Below are 16963 nucleotides of genomic sequence, written 5' to 3' on the forward strand. Positions count from 1 at the left end.
AACTGTAGCCGGGTGAGGGAACATAAGAAAGGAGAAATGAGGCCACTGGAGGGAGAGGAGGACAGCTGCTGTGATGAAGAAATGGGGATGTGATGAGAACCGTGGGTGATTGACAAGATTACAAACAGCAGCAACAACAAAATCTCAGAAGAAATTTAGCTACAAAGCTCTAACAAGTCCCTACAGAGTTTGTGCACATTGAGTTTTTTCAAAGGCTTATAACTTGGCCATAGTTGGATGGATTTTCATGGGAACAGCAAAAGGTATGGCCCTGACACAAACACCACCCCAACCCTTGCCAAATTTCAAGTCCCTGCTCCAAAACATGGGGGAGCTAGAACTTCTGAAAGAAAAGATTGCACGTTTTTTTTTTTTTTTAACATGGATAAAACAACCTAATTCTCAGAAATGGCTGAACCAAATGCTAATAACTTTGCCAAATTAAACCAACTGAAAACAGGGACATGTCCAGGAATCTTAATAACAGGAGTCACTACTAGTTCTGCATATAATAGTTTTTGTATAAGCTCTGTCTGTTATAATGTGTAGAAACGGTGCCTTGCACACTGGGACCCTAATCCTGGCTGGGCCCTCCAGGGGCTATTGTACTACAAATAATAAATGATAGCAACTTTGGTTCTGTGCACTAGATCCCAGCTAGGGGAATCCACTGAACTGTTTTAACTTTACTCCCTTTTGTTGTTTTACTAGAAAGTGGCAAAAAAAAAATACTTTTTGACCTAGGGTGAAGATCTCTATTTTTAGAGTGTCCTAATCCAGGAACCTCTTGGCCAATTCACTTCAAATTTGATAGAAAAATTCAATCTCCACCACAAACCTAACTGGACTACTCATCCAGTGTTTGGCATCCACTTCCCCTTTGGGGAAGGAATATTTAAGTTTGTTCAGGGTAAATGTTGGATCTCCAATGTGCCAGAGAAAGTAATTTGCACATATGCAATTGGTCTGGGGCTCTTTGCAAACCAGAGTGTTTGCAGGCAGCCTGATGTGTAGCTCAATTTTGTATTTCCTAGTTTTCAGATTGTGCTGGGGCATATAGGCCCCATGCTGACAAGGAGGAGATTAATGAGGGCCTGTGGACCCAGTTAGCTCCACCCTATGACAGCTGCGGCAGATGTCAGGTGTGAAGTGGGCAGTTAAAAGGAGACAACCTAGCTCTGTTGGGTGCTGTCCAGAAGGGGTACAAGACAGAGCTGGGCAACCTTAACACAAAGTTTTTGGGCAGCTAATATCAGTTATACATAGGAACTGTTTGTGGAGCATTTCATACCATTTTAATCATAAGAATAAATCTGTGCACCAAGCCAAATGTGCCAATGTATCTGCCACTGCCCAAATGCCAACACTCAGTCTGAGGGATTTTCTTACCAAATGCCATTATAGTATTGGGCAAACATCCTAAGACTGGAAAACAGGATCCCAGGAGTTCAAACCTCACCTCTTCTAAGTGCTGCTTATATTATATTCTCAAGCAATTCATTAGCCTTTTCATTGACTAAGGCCATGATCCCTAACCTTAGAAGGGAGTTCCCAAAGACCTGTTGAACACACCCCATTGTTTGAAGAAACTGGCAGAGAGATTATGCAGGGTCACTACGGGGGCAGACCCCAGCTCTCTAAAGTATCAAACCCCAATTCCATCCACTGAAACATACTGTCTTTCATGTTCGCTACACCAGTTTTGCTTATCCTCTCTCTAACCACTACAAACCACATTCCTCACCCTGAGCGAGGGATAGAATCCAGGATTCCTGAACAACCATATTCTACTGCTGATTAGTAAATACTTGAGTAACCCTCTGTGAAAATGTTTATCAAGATTTCGTCCAGTGGCTGGTCTACAAGATGGCTAGTAGTTACTCCTGCGTAAGGACCTGGTGTGAGCAGTCAGGCCTAGTGGTTGGAGTTAGGAGCCAGGAACTGGAGCCAGGTCTCAGAGCTGGAGTCAGGCGATGAGCCAAGGGTTGAAGCCAGAATCAAGGATATGGCAGAGTAGCAGGGACTTGGAGTGAGGCAGGAAAGTAGGAGCAGGGAGTGGAGGAGGTTCTGGGATAAAGCAGGCAGGAACAGGCTGGGAGGCAGGAACAGGAAGAAAGGTGTGTGGGCATGGTCCAAAGTGGTAGCCAGCCAGGGATCCAGCCAGGGATCCACCCTAGTTGCTCAGACAACTTTCTGTGCCTCCTTCTGGCTTAAGTGATGCATTGGGCCGGATGTGTCCCCCAATCAAGAGGTTCATGGTTGGAATCCTTAGTAAGCTAGAGCTCCTCTAGCTCCCTTCTTCACCAATTCTGGTGATCTGCTGGGTGGTGGTCATGGTCTGAACACTGCTTGGGAATGACAGGCTATGGTTTGGGAATGATGACCCCTCAAATCACCCACTCCCCTAGCATGCCCCACCCCAGGCATTAGTGGTCTGGGTTTTCCAGGGTGGTTTTTGTGGAAGTTGTTTACCAGGTCAATGGTGTGAACATCTTGCACCAGTTCCCAGAAGTATATGGAAAACCAGGTGTATTCAGAATGAAAAGGTTAAGTCAACTTGAAAGATGAATGGGTTTATTTGCCAGGGCCTTTGATGTCCCTGGCAGTCCAATTACGAGTTGGCCTGTCCATGTGTGGGTATTTTGTTGAGAGCCGTAACCTTTGGCCTACCAAAAGGAGGGGCCCCTCCAGTCATTGATGGTCAGCATAATGTTTGTAGCTCTCCTTGGTATTTTCCAGGTGAACTTTAGGTCATCTTGGGTTTGGTGTAGCTGTTGTAGCCAGTCAAGGGCTGCTGGGTTGTGGGAAGCTGTGGATTGCTCAGGAAGAACCCAGGATAGAACCCTGAGTCTGAGAAAAAAGGGGCTTTGCCCCATAGAGGTATGTTCTACATAATTGTAGATGAACTCTGCCTGAGGTAGCAGCAAGGACCAGTCGTTCCGGTAGAATTTTATGTAGCATTGAAGGTACATGTGGTTGGTTCTTCGCATTTGATCTTTTGTCTGGGAGGTGGTAGGTGAAGGAGAGCCAGCAGCAGATGTCCAGAATCCAGAGAGCTCCTCGTTGGAAGTGGGAGATAAATTACACACTGTGGATGGATGATGTGCTCCAGGAGGACATGGTGGTGGACGATTTGATCCACCCAGAGCCAGGCATTTTCCTGGGAGGAGGTTGGGCCAGTGCAGGTGATGAAGAGTGCCACCTTTGTGAGGAGGTCCACTACTGTCAGAATGGTCATGAACCCATTGGACTCAGGTAATCCTACTACAAAATCCAGGACAACTATCCAGAGGCCGGATGAAGTCTCGAGGGATTGCAGGAGTCTGAAGGGTTTATTGTGCAGTACCCTGGAGCGGGCCCATGCATTTCAAGAGACCCATAGGCCTGTGCTCTGGCCTGCTTGCAAGGCTACCAGAAGAGACAAGAGACTGGGCAGAAAATGTCCTGCCAGTGGGGAGTCGTGACATACTTGTAGATTTGTAGTTCTTGGGCGGGGGGAGAGGGGGCAGGGAAGACCCTTTCATGTAGATGCCCTGCCTTATGGCTTCTGCTCATCAGGAGGGATCCCATGGCCTGTATGAGGGTGAGCAGGTCTTGGTGGGAAGCCATGCCCAGAAAGTTATGAGGTTTTGAGGATGCAGGAGAATTTTGGGTTTGAGTCCTTCAGATAAGCATAATATTTTCCTCTTGTGGGACACAGCATCAGCCATGCTATTTTTTGTTCCTGGATGATAAGAGAAATCAAAATCCAAAAAGAATGAGGCCTACCTAAGTTGTCATTGATTGTGGACTTTGGACCTATGCAGATATTCTAGGTTCTAATGATGATGTATGCCTGGATGGGGTATCAGGCCCCTTCTAGATAGTGATGTCACTATAGCGATTCCTATATAAAGAAATACAAACCAATTTAAATCCATATTTTATGTAAATTTAGATAATACAGCAATATATTCCCAATCCCAAACCTTGAGCTATCAGTTATGAAGCTTTGACACAGATATCAGAAGTAGAAGTTAGTGTACAAAGTATCTATCTTTAGTAGAGATAAATAAATTCTGATTACTTTCTCTATTTAACAGACACATTCTGTGTTACTGCCATTATCTACTCTATTTTAGTCAATTGTTTTTCACTCCACTAAGAATGTATTTATTTAGTTTTAACATACATGATTAAACCTTTTTCTCTTTTATTAAGAAGGGGAATTTATTTTTCTAATTATTTTGGCATTTGTTTACCAATCCCAATCATATACATGACTCACTAACATTTGAGTCCATCATTACTATTAGTATCAGATTTGGAACCACATTTATTTTTAAACAGATTAAGTTATTTTACAGATATAACTAAAGATACAATTTGAAAACAAGCGACCTTCATCTGCACAGTGTCTAAAGTTATGTGTATAGCTATTTTTTTAAGTGGCACTGCTAAGGTGAGCCACTCTGCCAGTGCTTAATTTGTGCCAGGGCTGAGCTCTGGCAGCTCTTTCAGTACAAATTAAACACTGGGGGAGGCATTGGGGCCCAGAGATGATGGGGGTGGTTGGGGAGCCTGTGGGGGCCAGGGGTGATGGGTTTTTCCCCCCCCAAAAATACAAGTTTGCCCAGGGCACCATTTTCCCTAAGGCCGACCCTGCTTCCCTGGGGCGCAACTTGGCACTGGGGTACCACTGGACCCCCTGTCTCACCAGCCTGGACTGCCTTTCACGCTGTGCTGCTATGACAAGCTGCAAACCCTTCCAGGTCCTGCACTCACACAGCCTTACACAAATAGGGATACACCCAGCTGCAGTTCCATGAATGCTTCTCCTAGCCACTCATGAACTAACAAGAGAGAGGTTCTAGCCAACTCTCCAGCCTAGGACCCTAAAGCTGAACCATCCAGCCCTGGTTAGATGCCTGACCAGTGTAAGTTGTTATCCAGTCCGCCCCTCTCTCCTTGTGGCGTGGACAATGCACCAGCCCTTGTTCCTGAGCAGATTTCCCTTTGCTCTTCAAATAACACACTGTTTTAACACACTTTAGGTAAAAATATAAAACAGATGTATTAACTACAGAAAGATAGATTTTAAGTGATTATAAGCAATGGCATGCAGATCAAAGTAAATTGCCATATGAAATAAAACAAAAACGCCATCTAAGCTCTATAAACTGGATAGGATTTGTCTCAAGCAGTGTCTCACCCAGGTTACAGCTTTTTCATACAGTGGGTGAAATTCTCCAGTCCCGCCTGGGACCCCCTTCTCCCCATTCAGTCTTTATTCCTGAGGCATTTTGAAGTGTTATGTTGTTGTAGGGGAAGTAAGGCCCAGTGCTGATGTCACTTCCACCTTTAATAGCTTCTTCCATGTGGAGGGAACTTCATTGTTCCAAACAAAGTTAGTGGAAAAATACAGGCACAAAATGGAGTCCAATATCACATGGTTTAGTCACATGCCCCTGCATGGTTTGATGAGTCATGGCAACCATTATCAGTTATATCTGTTATGGCATAACAGTTATATCTGTTATGGCTGAAGCATCCATAGGAAAGCCTATCAGGTGAGACTAAGTTTTTCTCGTGGCCCACTGTTTTACTGATAGGCAATTAGCTTTGATAGCCCTTCACAATGTGCTGGCTAGACTGGATGTAAATTAACTTATGGGACTTACCCAGGAGCAAGCACATTTGAAATACAGATGCATACTCAATATTTATAATTCCAGATACAAAAAATGATACCTGCATATAAGTAGGATAATCATATTCAGCAAACCATAACTTTTTCATTGACACCTCACATGACATATTTTATATAAGATGCATCATAATTATATCATAATCAGATCACTGTGGTGAATATGGGGTGCAGAGTGTTACAACTGGGTACACAGGCCGGGGGAGAGGGACACCCTGACATCAGTCCCCACCTGGCTCTGTGCAACAGATCAGGACACAGGTTCCCAGTCCAGAGCAGTTTGGTCAGTGGCAGCTCCATGGTGGTGGTGTGTGTGGGGGGATGGACAGGGGCAGTGCCATGGCTGCAGACGGCAGGGCAGCTTGGGAGGGGGGAGAAGGGTCAGCATCTTCTCTCCTGCTGCAAACTTCAACCAAATATACAAAACTCAGGGTGGGGGAAGGTGCACCCCCACCCATCCTAAATGGTGCACCATGTCAATGAAGGCCCATTGTGGGGGAGTGGTTGGGGATGCCCTGGGATCTGTAATTCACCTGGCACTTGTAAGTATGGTGCCAGTTAAGTAGAACTGACATGCGTTCCAGTCAGGACCTCAGTTCAGGACTCAGGGAGATGTTTTGTCAAGATGCCCAGGCTAGCCCCCTTCTTTGAGCCTGGGCTGGCTTGTTTCCCAGATTTCTTTGGAATGGGAGCCTCATGGGACAACTGGAGAGAACATAGCCCAGCTCACAGCAGACCAGGTCTACCTGCATTGGCTTAATGGACAGAGAAGAATTTGTTAGTGGGGTCACTGTTGTGATGCCTCTCTTCTTTTTCCCCCCATCATTCACTTAGACTATTGTCAATCCAAATAACAAGATCTGCGAAGGTGTCCAGACCCTTTGGGGTCTCAACTCAGGCCAGTTCATCCTTGACCTTGTCCTGGAAGCCCCATCAAAACTGAAACCACTGGGCTGCCTCATTCCATTCTGTATCCAATATGAGACAATGGAAGGGAGCCGCATAGGATCCTTGTTGGAGTTTCTGCGAGCCATCTTAGTGGAGTGGACATGGTTGGGTCATCCAAAATGGTTGATAATGCCCACTGAAAAGCATCCCAGTTGGATAGCACCCGATTTCAGGGTTCTAACAGGGGAGAGGCCTGTCTGACGCCTGCCCAGTCGTCAGGCTGACTACCAGCCCTACCGTGGCCTGGTCAGAAGAGTTTGTCTGTGGTAGAAGCAAGACCAAGAGGCAGCGCTGATTCATGAAGGCTCAGAACTTGGGCCTGTTCCCATCAAAGTGTCTGGGCAGTGGGATAGCAGGTCCAAGTTCAGGGGACAGTGCAGCTGGACGGGCCCAGAGCACAGCATTTTCTGCGTGAAGTTGATGGGCTTCTCCAGCAACGCCTGATTCTCAGCAGCTGGCTGCACCTTTTGTGCTTGCAATACGCAGTTGTCTGCCTAGAAATGGATCACCTGCTTGTGCAGTGCCGATCCCCCCCTGAGGTACAGGGGACTCTGCTGGGTCCATCCTAGGCTGGGCCCACCCAGAGGAGTTGGAGTGGTGTGAGCAAGCTTTAAGGACTAGGACATGGGTGGCCATGCCTAATGGTTGGAGTCAGGAGCCAGGGGTTGGACATGGAGATGGAGTGAGGATCCAAGCCAAGGGTCAAAGCTGGAGTCAGAATCACAAGTCAAGCCAAGGGTTGAAGCTGGAATCAGAGTGAGGGGATGAGCCAGGGGTGAAACTGGAATCAGAATCAGGCATCAAGCCAAGGATCGAAGCCAGTGTCAGGGATAGAGCAGTGTTACCAGATTTGCCCGTTACTTTGGGGTAAGCTCATTTATTAGGGTTACTCTTCGCGGGGGGGGAAGGGGTGTTCTGTAATTCTATCAATGTACTGCTTGTGTCACTTGTGTTTTTTATATGGAGCTCTACTTCTCCCTTCTGTAAGTCCCCTTCCAATGGAGCTATCCTGCAGGACCTAGTTTCCCCAGGGCTGGGTTCCTCCAGCCCCAGAACCAGATGAAAACACACACACACACACACACACACACACACACACACACAGAGCAAGTCTGAGTGGACGAGGTCAATCAGCACTCTCAAGCTGACCCCTTATATGTCCCTGGACTCAGTGGACTGGGTCAAGCAGGATTTCCAAGCTTCCACCCTTATATGCCCCGGGCTCAATAGGCTGGGCCAAGCAGCATTTCCAAGCTGTCACTCTTATATGCCACAGGTACCGCACCAGAATAGAGTAAGCCTGAGCAGGCTGGGTCAAACAGCAATTCCAGGCTGCCACCCTTATATGCCTCTGGACTCAGTGGACGGGGTCAAGCAGCACTTCCAAGCTGCCACCCTCAATGTCACAGGTTCAGGACGTCCCTATCCCTGCTTTCACATTACAATTGTTCTGGTAGTAACCCACTTGATGAGCAAACCCCACAGTATTTTTGGCTGCTACAGGGATCTTTAGCTTACATAAGAGGAGTGTTGCTGCAGAGTAAATGGGGAAGCCAAAACCACAAAAGAGTGAAGTTCAGAGAGGGAAGGAGGGAAGCAACCAGCTTAACCATAAAAGTTATTTATTGAATAATAGTGATAACCACACAAGGAGAGCCTAAACAAACATAACATACATTATAAAAAATTACAAAAGTCATATATAGAAAACTATACCTGATCAAACAAGTCAGGGTTAAAAAGTTATACCTGAGGTAGAAAAGAAAACAGACAGAGAGAGAGCTGGGGTCTCACCACTCCATGTAGCTTGAACTGGTCGGGGTTCCCAGGCGACGGTGGTAGCTCAGGGGCCTGAGTGCTGGAGACAAGCAGAGCCCCCAGCACGATCAGTCAGGAGAAGATGAAGTCCTAGTGGAACTGATGCAGAGTTTGGATCCAGGCATTAGAGCACTTACTTGAGCGTGGGTAGGGGTTTTTGTAGGGAAACAACAATGGTTCAAGGGAGAACACTAGATTTGTTTATGGGTAAACTGATGACTCAGGGGTTTTCTTTAGGCTAGCCAATAGGAACTGATCATTCCTGGCTATGGGTGGTGTTTCTTCAAGGGAGCTCACAATGCAATTAGGCAGCTTCAGTATTTTGGATATCAATCAAGGATTTATTACTAGAATTGGTCTGATAACTGTTGAGCTGGGTGTGTGCAGGTGTAGGTTCATTAACATCTGGAGAAGAGATCCCCACATCAGGCAGTGCTTCCCTGCTTTTCTGGTTCCAGCGTTCAGTGCGGTTCTTGCCTTGGAATTTCTGTTCTCCATTCCGCTAATAGAGATGCCTCCCTGTCCCATCTTTGATGCAAATGAGGCATGGGGAGTTTCCTTAATCCTATCACCCTTGTCAGGAGGGGTTTAGGTGTGTCTCCCACCGCCTTTTCAATGCTTTCTGTAAGTCTTTCTTCTGACTGGTTTTGGTTCAAGCAGAGGTTGTGGGGGGGGGTCCTTCATGAGTCAGACAGGCTGGATACTGCACCCTGGTTCCCCAAGAACACAGAGCTGACTGGTATCAGCAGAGGATCAGGAACTTAGTGTTGATATTTCAACATGGACAACTGGTCAGGCTAGCCACTCAAGTTCAAGCCTGCCCCAACCCCTGGGTGCAAACACAGGTGGCTACTTCGAGCCACCACCCATGCTGCAATGTCCACATTGCTATTTTTAGCACACTTGTTTGAGCAGAGCTAGTACAAGTCTGTCTTCCCAGGCTCGGAATCACACCTCCCAGTTGCAGTGCAGACATAGCCTTTGGCATTTATAAGCCAAAACTAGCTTCTTAAATTCAAATCAGAAACCATTAGGTAACCAGTGGGGATTGTGGAGCACCAGTGATGTGCTGCCACTAGGAAGCACTACTTAAGAGGCAGACCACTGCATTGTACACTAGCCTAAGTTTCTGGATTGACCTAAGATGTAGCCCATAGGCACCAATTGTGTGGGTGCTCGAGGGCTAGAGCACCCAGGGAAAATAATTAGTGGGTGCTTAGCACCCAACAGCAATATTCTTGTGATGTTATTTCACTAGTTCTCCTATCAGAGGGGTTATTCTGTATCCACAAAAACAACAAGGAGTCTGGTGGCACCTTAAAGACTAACAGATTTATTTGGGCATAAGCTTACTTGCATAAAAAACCCACTTCTTCAGATGCATTGAGTGAAAATTACAGATGCAGGCATAAATATACTGACACATGAAGAGAAGAGAGTTACCTTACAAGTGGAGAACTAGTGTTGACAGGGCCAATTCAATCAGGGTGGATGTGGTCCACTCCGAATAGTTGATGAGGAGGTGTCAATACCAAGAAAGGGAAAATTGCTTTTGTAGTGAGCCAGTCACTCCCAGTCCCTATTCAAACGCAAATTAATGGTGTTAAATTTGCAAATGAATTGTAACTGCAGTTTCTCTTTGAAGTCTGTTTTTGAAGTTTTTTTGTTGAAGTATGGTTACTTTTAAATCTGTTATAGAATGTCCAGAGAGATTGAAGTGTTCTCCTACTGGCTTTTGTATGTTACCATTCCTGATGTCTGATTTGTGTCGATGTATTCTTTTACATAGAGACTGTCCGGTTTGGCCAATGTACATGGCAGAGGGGCATTGCTGGCACATGATGGCATATATCACATTAGTAGATGTGCAGGTGAACGAGTCCCTGATGGCGTGGCTGATGTAATTAGGTCCTAAGATGGTGTCACTTGAATAGATATGTGGACAGAGTAGGCAACAGGGTTTGTTACAGGGATTGGGTTCTGGGTTGGTGTTTCTGTTCTGTGGTGTGTAGTTGCTGGTGAGTATTTGCTTCAGGTTGGGGGGCTGTCTGTAAGCAAGGACTGGCCTGCCTCCCAAGGTCTGTGAGAGTGAGGGATCGTTTTCCAGAATAGGTTGTAGATCGTTGATGATGTGCTGGAGAGGTTTTAGCTGGGGGTTGTACGTTATGGCCAGTGGTGTTCTGTTATTTTCCTTGTTGGGCCTGTCCTGTAGTAGGTGATTTCTGGGTTACTGGGTGACTATTTCACTCTGTCAATTTGTTTCCTCACATCCCCAGGTGGGTATTGTAGTTTTAAGAATGCTTGATAAAGATCTTGTAGGTGTTTGTCTCTGTTTGACGGATTGGAGCAAATTTGGTTGTATCTTAGGGCTTGTAGACAATGGATTGTGTGATGTGGTCTGGATGAAAGCTGGAGGCATGTTGGTAAGTATAGCAGTCAGTAGGTTTCTGATATAGGATGGTGTTTATGTGACCATCACTTATTTGCACTGTAGTGTCCAGGAAGTGGATCTCTCGTGTTGACTGGTCCAGGCTGAGGTTGATGGTGGGGTGGAAATTATTGAAATCTAGGTGGGATTTTTCAAGGGCCTCCTTCCCTTGGGTCCATATGCTGAAGATGTCATCAATGTAGCACAAGTAGAGTAGGGGCGTTAGGGGACGGGAGCTGAGGAAGTGTTGTTCTAAGTCAGCCATAAAAATGTTGGCATACTGTGGTGCCATGCAGGTACCCATAGCAGTGCTGTTGACTTGAAGGATTAAGATATCCCCAAATCTGAAATGGTTGTGGGTGAGGACAAAGTTATAAAGTTCAGCCACCAGGTGTGCCGTGTCCTCATCAGAGATACTGTTCCTGACAGCTTGTAGTCCATCCTCATGTGGAATATTGGTATAAAGAGCTTCTACATCCATAGTGACCAGGATGGTGTTTTCAGGAAGATCACCAATGCATTGTAGTTTCCTCAGGAAGTCAGTGGTGTCTCGAAGATAGCTAAGGGTGCTGGTAGCATAGGGTCTGAGGAGAGAGTTCAAATAGCCAGATAATCCTGCTGTAAGAGTGCCAATGACTGAGATGATGGGGTGTCCAGGATTTCCAGGTTTATGGATCTTGGGTAGCAGATAGAATACCCCTGGTCGGGGTGCTAGGGGTGTGTCTGTGTAGATTTGTTCCCGTGCTATAGCAGGGAGCTCCTTGAGCAGATGGTGTAGTTTTTTTTGGTAATCCTTAGTGGGATCGGAGGAGCGTGGTCTGCAGAATGTGGTGTTGGAGAGTTGCCAGGCAGCCTTCTATTCATAATTTGACCTGTTCATTATGACTACAGCACCTCCTTTGTCAGCCCCTTTGATTATAATGTCAGAGTTGTTTCTGAGGCTTTGGATGGTGTTGCGTTCTGTACGGCTGAGGTTATAGGGCAATTGATGCTGTTTGTTCACAATTTCAGCCTCTGCACAGCTGCGGAAGCACCCTACATAGAAGTCTGGACTAGCATTTTTCCTCCTGTTGTAATTGATTGCCAATTGCTTTTTAAGTGACTGTAAATGCTAATCTAGATGCAAACATTTGAAAAGTATCAGGACATGGTAGCTCAGCCTCAGGCCTGGTCTACCCTGCAGGGTGGATCAATCTAAGTTATGCAACTTAATAACAAGTCGATGTACTTAGATCTACTCACCGGGGTGTCTTCACTGTGGTGAGTCGACTGCTGACGCTCCCCCGTCGAGTCTGCCTGCGCCTCTTGCTCCGGTGGAGTACTGGAGTCTTGACATCTGACAGCCCCCCAACCTGAAGCAAATACTCACCAGCAACTACACACCACACAACAAAAACAATAACCCAGGAACATATCCTTGCAACAAAGCCTGTTGCCAACTCTGTCCACATATCTATTCAGGGGACACCATCATAGGACCTAATCACATCAGCCACACTATCAGATGCTCGTTCACCTGCACATCTACCAATGTGATATATGCCATCATGTGCCAGCAATGCACCTCTGACATGTACGTTGGCCAAACCGGACATTCTCTACGTAAAAGAATAAATGGACACAAATCAGATGTCAAGAATTATAACTTTCAAAAAACAGTTGGAGAACGCTTCAGTCTCCCTGATCACTTGATTACAGACCTAAAAGTCACAATATTACAACAAAAACACTTCAAAAACAGACTCCAACGAGAGACTGCTGAATTGGAATTAATTTGCAAACTGGACACCATTAAATTAGGCTTGAATAAAGACTGGGAGTGGATGGGGCATTACACAAAGTAAAACTATTTCCCCGTGCTTATTCTCCTCCCCTCCCCCCCTCCCGTTACTCAAACGTTCTTGTCAACTGTTGGAAATGGGACAGCCTGATTATCACTACAAAAGTTTTTTTTTTCTCCTACTGATAATAGCTCACCTTAATTGATCACTCTCGTTACAGTGTGTATGGCAACACCCATTTTTCATGTTCTCCGTGTATATATATATTTTCCTACTGTATTTTCCATTGCATGCATCCAATGAAGTGGGATTTAGCCTTCAGGATTCCAACCCTGGTGAAGACCTTCATTAACTTGCCCACTATAGTGGGCACCTTTGTTGCATACAATGGAATGGCCTCAGGATACTGGGTTGCATAGTCTACAATCACCAGTATATACCGGAACCTAGACCCACTTTTCTTCAGGAATCCCACCAGGTCCATTCCTACCCTCTCAAATGGTACTCCCATTATGGGATTTGGGATCAGGGATACCATGGGTATCCCGTTTGGTCCTGTCAGATGGTACCCAGGGCTTGAGGCACAGAAATCACACAGAAACTTGTGGATGCCTAGCCAAAAAAACCTGAGGGCTACCCTTTGCAGTGTCTTCTCTCTCCCTAGATGTCCGGCATATGGCACCGAGTGGGCCAGGCGTAATAGCCCCTGCCAGAACATCTGCGGAACTAACAGCTGCTGCAGCGTCTTCTGGGTTTGGGGGTCTTTTGTTACTGGTACAGTCTCTTGTTGTGGCTTTCAAAATGGGGTCCCTGTGATGTACAAGATCCCCACTCCCCTCCCCATCAGGGGTAACTATCTGGTCCCAGGCATGACTTAAGGTCTGGTCTTCTCTCTGCTCCTGCACAAAGTCTCCGTTGTTCATCAAGCATTCTTGGCCTGTCTCTTCCAATACCTCCACATCTGTGGAGCATGACACTGGTGTCTCTGCCTGGTCTGAGGGACTCTCATCTGACTCCTCCATCTCCTTTCGGCCCATGAACCCCCTCACGTTTGGGACTGGGTTTGTTTCTGTGGGGCAGTTGCTGCTCCATTGCTTCAGGATCGCCATCGCTTCAGGAAACCACCTCTAGTCCCATTCCAAGATTACAGGTTAGGCAAAGGTAGTCACTAGGCTGACCCAGCAGGTTTCCTTATGGCCTTTTACTTTGAGCTGTACCTTGGTTGCCGAGTAGGGCTGTACGTCCCCATGGATGCACTGGAGATAGATGGGGGCCTGCACTGTGACAGGGGATCCCACCAGACTGGTCTGGACAATAGTCTGGTTGCACCCGGAGTCCTCAGGTCAGTTACCTGGGTGTTGTTGACCCACACTGGAGCAGTAAATTGGGTGGGCCCCTCTTCTGAGCTTGGGGGCCTGTGGCCCATGCCTCGACAGAGCTAGAATCCATAAAGGGGCACTCCCACCTGAAATGCCCCTCCTGTCTGCATTCGAAGCATTGGCCCTTCGGGACTCCAGCCAGCATACTCCTTTCTAGGATGATGTGTCCCCTTCTCTCCAGAGTTTTTGGTCTCCCCTGTGTAGCATATCAATGCTCATGTTCTTCCCTCTGGCTGAGGGTACCTTTTGCAGGGTTGGTCAGGTCAGTGGTCCCTGTTCTTCACACCTCACCTGGCCTCTATTCGGGTCCTTACTTTCACAGCTTCCTGGTCTCGGGGCCGAAGGGACCAATTCCTTGGCAGCCATGTAATCTTTGATGAACGGGACCACTTTGGATAGGGTTGATGGCCAGTAGTGCTTCACCCAGTTCCTACTATCAGCTGGGAGAATTTGGGTGAATTGCTCTATCACGATCCTCTCCACTGTCTGCACCCCAGTCTCTCTCTCTGGGTTTAGCCAGCACCAGCAGTAGTTCTGCAGACATTGGGCCACCACATGGGGTCGGACCTCAGTGGGGATTTCTCCTGACGAAACCTCCGTTGGAACATTTCTGGACTAATTCCCAAGTGGTAGGTATGGCTCTCTTTACCTTGGTATAGTCCAGCACTTCTGTAGAGTCTAGGTTCTGATATGTCGCCTGTGTGAGGTCAGTTAAGTAGGGGGCCACCAAGGTAGCCCAGTGTTCTGGTGGCCAGCATGTGGCGGCGGCCACCTATTTGAAGGTGACCAGGAAGGCCTCAGGGTCATCCACAGGGCCCATCTTTGTGCGCTGGTAGGGGCAGCCTGATGGGGGTGTTGTCTCCCACCGGCCCAGGCATGACAGCATTGGGTTCCCCTTGCGGATATAGTAGTGCAGACATCTGTTGGATCAAACATTCTTGCTGCAGCTGGTGCTAGACCGCCAACTCATGCATCAGCTGTTGCTGCTCTTCTTGTTGATGGGCCATCCGTTGGTGCTGTTGGGCCACAATGTGTTCTAGCAGCTGCCCCTGATGCTGTTGGGCCACCCACTGCTGCTGTCTCTCCAACAACCACTTCAACAGCTTTTCTATGTCCATGGTTTCCTTGCCACATAGTCCCCTTAACACTCTTTCTTGGCCTTTCTAACAGGACCTGGTCGTTGCCCAGGTTCTCCACCATGTGCTGGGGCATTGGCTGTGTGTTCTGGGCCAACAGTACTGATAAATGTGATACTCCAAAGTGTAACGCCTAGCTGTGAGAGTCCAAGGGTCAATTTCCTTGGCAGTTACAGTTTGGGGTAGTGTTGCCTACTGGCAAGAGTTCAAAGGCCACCAAGCCTAGCAGCTATAGCTCAGGCTAGTGTCGCTCACTGATGAGAATCCAAAGAATGTTTTGTCTAGCGGCTGTAGTTCAAGGTAGTGTTGTCTACTGGCAAGAGGCGGGTGGTAGGGAACACAGGCCCACCTTACTCCACCAGGTTCTGACCTAGGGCCCTTCAAAATAGTGGTCCTTGCACAGGGCTCAGGGACTGATACCCCTTAATGTGCTCCCTGGGTCACTTCCTACCCTTGTTCCAGTCCTTCCTATGTCATCATGGGTTGGACTTGGGGTCCCTCCTGTGTTTCCCTCTGATCCATCTCTTGAGTCACTTCCACTGGCCTCAGTGAGTCATCACCCTTGGCTCCTGGAGTCAATTGGCTTCCAACAGCTCGGCTATGAGGCTTGGTCCTGGTGGCGCAGAGACCTGGTGGCTTCCCTACAGGAGGCTGCTGCACCTGACTGCTCTCCTCCTCTGTCAGCCCAGACTGAGGTGAGTAACTCCGTTTTAAATGCTTCTTCCACTTGGAGCATACCCAGCAGAGGTGAGGGGTCCAGAGCAGCTCTTTAACCCTTGCTTAACCAGTGCGGTGTTAGTACACCCTGTCACAGGGTCACTGTGGCAGTTGGAGGGGTTTGAGGAGAACAGCAGACAAGAAATTTCTGTGTCAGCTGCTGAGGAGAGGGAGGGAGTGTGGTAGGAGGGCCGTCACGCCGTGTGAGGTGTGGTATCTTGTTAATTATTTATTTGAAGAATTTAGTGACATACTGTGCAAAGGATATTGAGGTTGGAGGAGGGAAGAGGAAGTCAAAGGTGATGAATAAGTGTCTGGGATTCAATTAAGTTGGAGAAGTAGATTTGTTTAGGCAGGAAGATGGCAGAACTGAAAGAGGAGAGAACAAATCTGTAGTGGAGGAAGTCAGGTTGGTCACAGGATTTCCACCAGAGAGACTCAGCTGTGCTAGAGCAGGAGCAGAGTAAGTGGATATTGGGAGTGAGCCAGGAATGGGATGTGTGGACCTTGTGATGGGGGAGAGGAGTAAAGAAGCCAAGGGTGGAGAGTGGAGAGAATAAAGGACCATGTCAGTTGAAGAAAGGGAGCAGAGGGCTGAGAGAAGAGAAGTAATCTACATTGATGGACTCAAAGTCACAGAATGACCGGGTGGCAAGACCTTATGGAGTGACAGATGCGGATGGTGAAAGAGACCAGGGGATGGTCAGGGAGGGGGAACTCAGTAATGGGGAAAGTAGTATTTGGTGAAATGGGCCTTTTGGGGAGTGGAAGTGTTGAGCTGGGTTTGCAGGTTGAATGAAGAAATGAGAGTGAGGAGATGGGTGGCTAAGGGGTCAGATGGATCAATAACATAGAAGTTGAAGTTACTTATGATGAGTGTGGGAGATTGTGAGGAGAGGAAGAAAGAGCCAGGAGTCAAAATCAGAGGAAGACTGACAGGGAGGAGCGGGGTGGGTGATAGATGGCAGCAATGCAGACAGGAAAGAACAGCCAGATACATGGCTCTTCAAAAGAGGAGTGGGAGTGGAAAGGAGCCACATGATGTTTCCAGAAAGAGATTTGCTCCCCAG

At 47.3% G+C, this 16963-nt stretch overlaps 1 protein-coding gene across 5 annotated transcripts in view; it reads left to right on the forward strand.

Moving 5' to 3' along the window:
* Positions 1–16963, forward strand: part of LOC101941460 (NACHT, LRR and PYD domains-containing protein 3-like) — a 235641-nt gene that overhangs the window by 47810 nt on the left and 170868 nt on the right. The window lies entirely within an intron of this gene.

This window comes from Chrysemys picta, chromosome 4 (genome assembly GCF_011386835.1).
Source record: "Chrysemys picta bellii isolate R12L10 chromosome 4, ASM1138683v2, whole genome shotgun sequence".
Taxonomy (NCBI): Eukaryota; Metazoa; Chordata; order Testudines; family Emydidae; genus Chrysemys; species Chrysemys picta.